Genomic DNA, 6,000 nt, shown 5'->3' with positions numbered 1-6,000 from the left:
CGACTTTTCTTTCTTACAAAGAAATGACTTCATTGCACACACAAAATCCTTTTCCTCGGAAATAAGATAAGCAGGTGGCTGCAATTTATATCAATTAAATTGTGACCTTGTTTCTGTAATTTGCATTTTTTCTTTCTTAATGATAGCTTTTTATCAAAACTGCTGATGGATAAGCACTTATGAGGTTTGATTTTTCTATGCCTGCACTACTTAGAAAAGTTTTAATAAGAAATATAACCACGCTCCAATGGAAACTTAATGAATGAAAGAGTAATGCATTTTCTTGTGATTAAAAAAATTGCAAAGCCAAGTAGAGCACTTTTGGAAATGGTGAATATGGAAAGTATGATTCTGCATGTTGATCTTGAAAAAGTTTTGTCTGAGTGATCATTACAAATCAATTTACTTTTCTTGAAAAAAGTTTCAAAACTTGAAATAGAGCATAAGGCAAGTTAGATAGCAGCTAACGCAAGGAGTTAACGCAAAATTGGATGAGTTGATGAGGGACTAGTTACAAATAATGATGCGAGGTGTTTTTGTTAGGAACTAATTTTCCATGATTTTATTTTATTCTATTTTTCCTGCTGTAGTTATATTGACGTGTCCCAGTACCCTGGACAACAACTTGGTTTGTGGAAGTCATTAAGGCAACAGGAGGATGGAATGAAAAGCTTGATTTGCAGTTTTGTAGGCATCTGGGATTCATATCACCCTCCTCTCAGCCATGCAATGCTCCATTTTGCATCTAACAGTTTCGCAGTTTTCAATGTCAGCCAACTCCACCAGTAGCATCATCGCCATCAACACGACTTCTTTTTCCTCACGTCCTGCCTAAATCTTCAAAAACCACCAGACAAACAAAGGTAGCCTGACTCTATCGCTAATACAATTCCCGAAAGCATTTTAACAACTGTATATACATGTATACACGTATGTACTTACACACATATAATATGCATGTATATATACAAACATATACCTCGATGCACATGTAATACTCGTATTTTAAGTATATAATACATGTTATAAATAGACACGCAATAATATGCATACACAACGTATCTCTGTACTTTCTTTGAAAGGTCTAAGACTTATGTTCATCCACTCAGACAACAAATATTTCCTGGGGACTGTCTATCTGCTGGCCACACTGTCACATGGTGTGAGGTGTTATAAAAAAGGCGAAAGCCCATCCCTTATGTCACTTGCAGTCACTGACGATTTAGCGCAATTGGATTTTGAGGGGCAAGTGAGGACCATGAAGCAGATAATGAGGGTGTTCAGATGGGAAGGAGGGATAGTATTGCTAATGAGAGCAGTAAATAATAGTGACAGATAGTGACAGTGATTGTGATAATAATGATGATGTCATTCATGAGGGAGATTGTTCAGCAGAGAGCTCTTCGTGCCTCCCCCAAACACATGGGATAGGTATGCTTTCTGCCCTAGTGATGTCCGGCTTGACCATAGATTTACTTTGGCCAGTGAAACGTGGACAGGAGTGGTAGGGCGCCAGTTAAAAAGCATGCCAAGTTTCTGCCAGTCCTGCTTTTAAAAAATGTCATTGACAACAGAGCTTTTCATCATATTTTGATGGGGAGAAAACTGCTGACTTTAAGGCACGTCGAATGTATTTGCTTATCGTCAGTGATGAACAGGAAAGACCCACAGTAGTGTATCATTAAAAAAAATGTTTGCGTGTAAAGAAAATCGCTGGTCCACATATTGATTCCACATTTTCAACATAAAGCCATGCCCTGGTAGTGAAATTTGCAAGGTTCAATGTAAAATAGTGAATGAATAGAGTTCATGTATAAGCAGATAGACTAAGATCAGTTTCCCTCTATTTCAGTGTTTCACAGTTTTGTTCAGTGTTCATTCCCTGGTGCCCTGTGTACTGTCTGGTACAGAGTAAATTGTTGATAAGTATTTCTCAGCAAGCGAATCAAGTTCAGAAACAGCACTCAGTATCTGATCAATTTGTTCATTCAGCAAGTATATATTTGTTGAGTATATAAGCAAACCTTAGAACTATTCACAGGTACCATTTCCGGTGTCCTTCTAAGAACACAGCTGGTCATCTGATTGCCCTTTTTTGCAGGGAGGTGGGACCATGTGAATTGTTCGGGCTGATGGAAAATGGAAAATGAAAAATGGAAGCACTTTCTTGCTTGGTCTTGACTCTCCACCTCACTTCTTTGCCTCCATGATTATGAAATCTTGGGTTTTTTAAAAAAAATTTATTGAAGTATAGTTGATTTACAATGTTGTGTTAATTTCTACCGTGCAGCAAAGTGTCTCAGTTATACATATATATACATTCTTTTTCATGTTCTTTTCCATGATGGTTCATCACAGGATATTGAATAGAGTTCCCTGTGCTCTACAGTAGGACCTTGTTGTTTATCTACTCTCTATATAATAGCTTGCATCTGTTAATCCCAAAATCCACCCCTCCCCACCCCCTTCTCCCTTGGCAACTACCAGTCTGTTCTCTATGTCCCTGAGTCTGCTTCCGTTTCATAGATAAGTTCATTTGTGTCATAGTTTAGATTTCACATATAGTGATATCATTTCCTCTTTCTTTTTTAAAAAACTTTTATTGCAGTATAGTTGATTTACAATGTCGTGTTAGTTTCAGGTGTACAGCAAAGTGAATCAATTAAACATATGCACATATGCACTCTTTTTTAGATTCTTTTCCCATATAGGTCATTACAGAGTATTGAGTAGAGTTCCCTGTGCTATACAGTAGGTCATTATTTGTTTTCTGTTTTATATATAATAGTGTGTATATGTCAGTCCTAATCTCCCAGTTTATCCCTGGCCCCCTTTCCACTCTGGTAAACATAAGTTTGTGTTCTACATCTGTGACTCTATTTCTGTTTTGTAAATAAATTCATTTGTACCTTTTTTTTTTTTTTAGGTTCCACATATAAGCAATATCATATGGCATTTGTCTTTCTCTTTCTGACTTACTTCACTCAGTATGACAATTTCTAGGTCCATCCGTGTTTCTGCAAATGGCATTATTTCATCCTTTTTTATGGCTGAGTAGTATTCCATTGTATATCTGTACCACATCTTTATCCATTCATCTGTCGATGGACACTTGGGTTGCTTCCATGTCTTGGCTATAAATAGTGCTGCTATGAATATAGGGGTGCATGTATCTTTTCAAATTATAGTTTTGTCCAGCTATATGCCCAGGAGTGGGATTGCTGGATGATATGGCAACTCTATTTTTGCGAAATCATGTTTTTTAATTGAGCCTTCACCATCCTGGGTCCATGAGCAACTACAGTGACAGAACCTCTCACCCCATTGTTCCATGTTAGTCATTCAACACATTGGATAAGTATTCTTTCGTTGTTATAAGCTGGTGAGATTTTGATTTGGGGGGCACAGTCTGGTTCACCCTGACAAATAGGAGCTCTTCTCTCTGCTAAACGTTATATTAGATGCAATAAACAAGACAGGCTCCACCCTAAAGGTGTTAACACCCAATTAAAATGCCTAGTAGAAACTAAGTGAGAGATACGGTACAGTTGGCAGATGGATGTAGTTGATATCAATCTACCTGTGTATGTATGTGTGTGTGTTTATACACACACACACACATATATACATCTACTTTATATATGTATATAAAGTAAAGCTTTTATATATATATATATATATATAAATGTTTTCTCTTCCCCAGCTGTGATCTTTTGCTGTAAGATGACCACTATCCTGAATTGGATGTTTGTCATTCTCAGAAGCTTTTCATTTAGACTTAAAGCACCATCTGCAGCTTGACTTAAGAGTATCCACGAAGGAGAGATTACAAATGTAGACTTACGATGACCAGAGTTAATGAATATTAATATTTCATAAGGAGTCAATCTATTTCATTTACATTTTACATTGGTTCTAATAAATCTTTTCCCACCAGCAGTCCTGACAAATTTAATAGACTTTATAAATAATTAGCCAATACCAAATGTGTCATAAATTCACCCCAACTTTGGAAAGAGTCCCAGTAACTACTTTTATGCTGTATTCTTGCAAACAAGCCACAATTCACAATTAACTCTGGTTTAAAATGTGACAGCTATTTGATGCTGTCAAACGACGAGTTTTGCTTAAGTGCAAAAAACCAGTTAAATTCCCTATAATGATGGGTCTGGAGAATGCTAATTTCAGTGTCCTCTAGCCCCCGTGACAGGACTTTGCTAAGAATGATTTTCATGAAAGGTACTCTATGGGGGGGGAAAAAGTCCAAGTTCAGAGAAACAACTGAAATGTAAATCAGAGTCACAGAAAGCTGCAGTTCTGTAATCGGTTGTACTACTTTTTCTTCCATCAGAAATTTGGTAATGTCAACTCAGCAAAGTATTACATTCGTTTCACCTACTGTGTGCACCTCTTCAGTAAATGCAATATGGTGATTTATCCTTAAGATGCAGCCATGTCTTTTTTTCTTCTAATATGAAAAAAAAGCACCCATTAAGTTTTGACTTTTAATAAGCACACAGCATCTACATTAAAAAGGTTCAGTTCCCTCTTCTTTACACTCTGAAAGATGACAAAATCTGCCACCATATTATTATTTGAGATTTTCTATGGAATAAGACCACGAATTACCTCTTATAAAGCTAAGGGAAAGATAAGATTTTGTCATATTTTGTTTCTCATTTAAAGGTCAAGCTAGATTTTTTTCTTTAGTAGATTTGTTCCTTTCATGAGATAGAAAACTAGCTCCTAAGTCAGTTTCAAGTTTTTCAGCATTTTTCTGCAGATTTGAAAGCTTTAGATTGAAAAAAGCAAATATTCAAATCTCCATTTCGAAATCCAGCTATTCAACTTTAAATATAAGAAAACTACATTGTAAATAATATTCTGACATGTTAAAAGAAAATATTATTGAATCATAAAATCACTTTTCAGAAAAGACTTTTCGGAAAGAATTAATATATTGTTTCAAAATAAGGCAGCAGTGCATTTCTTGTGTTTTCTTACAGGTTCCAGGAAAAGTTTGTGTTTTCACAGTAATGTTTTATTGAATGAAAGGGAAGTTGCGAAGATTTAGCTGGTAGAGCTAAAGATACATAGTACAAACCCAGTGAGAGCACTGAAAACAAACTGAGTTATTCTCTGGAAGTGTGCATACCTTTGCTCCGAATTGTCTACTTTAGAACATTTTAGAAAGCACAGGAACACACGGAGACATCCTGTTAGTCTTCACAGTGGTGATGTCATCACACATCACGTAGCCTCTAGAAAATTCCACTGTATTATTATAAACATTTTTCTGATCTCACTATCTTCCTAAAGTGGTTTTCTGAGACCCTCAAGGGTTTCCCTAATCACATTTGGAGAAGTACTTACTGTCCCAGCACGTACAGTTTAGAGGGTTTGAATAATTAAAAATGCTTCCTTCCACTTATATGATTTCTGTCCATGTTTGGTCACATCCGATAACTTATTTGCTTCTCACGCTATTCTGTATTTCTGTAAATATGTAAGGCAGAGATCATAAACCAATTTCTAGGTGTGAAAAGTGAGGTCCCAAAACTTGCCCAAGTTTGCCTAGGAAGTCTCTCTTCCAAGACAAAGCTCCCAAGTTTCAGAGTTCTCTTTGCAACATTTATCACATCCATGATAGATGCCACATGTGTGCACGTGATGTCAGAATCTCAAAATCAGAACAGAAGTATCACAGGAAGAGCCCGCTAAACATACTAAAGCACATATAAAAATGCAAACAGAAAAGTTAGACATGACTTCTCTTTTTACCTGACTTGAATAAGCCCCTCATTCCTTTTCTAACTTCTCTCAGAGCTAATTCACAGTCTCTCAAATTGTAAAATATTTCAAGTGGTAAAATATTATAAAATATTTCAAAATTTTCCTAGTCTGTCATTCCTACCCCTGTAGCCCAAAGCAACACCTACCCATGAAACACTTGCCCCTTCCTACCACTTTTTCTAGCAAATATGCCAACAGGTCCTGCAA

The sequence above is a fragment of the Physeter macrocephalus genome, chromosome 19 (assembly GCF_002837175.3).
Source record: "Physeter macrocephalus isolate SW-GA chromosome 19, ASM283717v5, whole genome shotgun sequence".
Lineage (NCBI taxonomy): Eukaryota > Metazoa > Chordata > Mammalia > Artiodactyla > Physeteridae > Physeter > Physeter macrocephalus.
Note: the sequence above shows the minus strand (reverse complement) of the source record.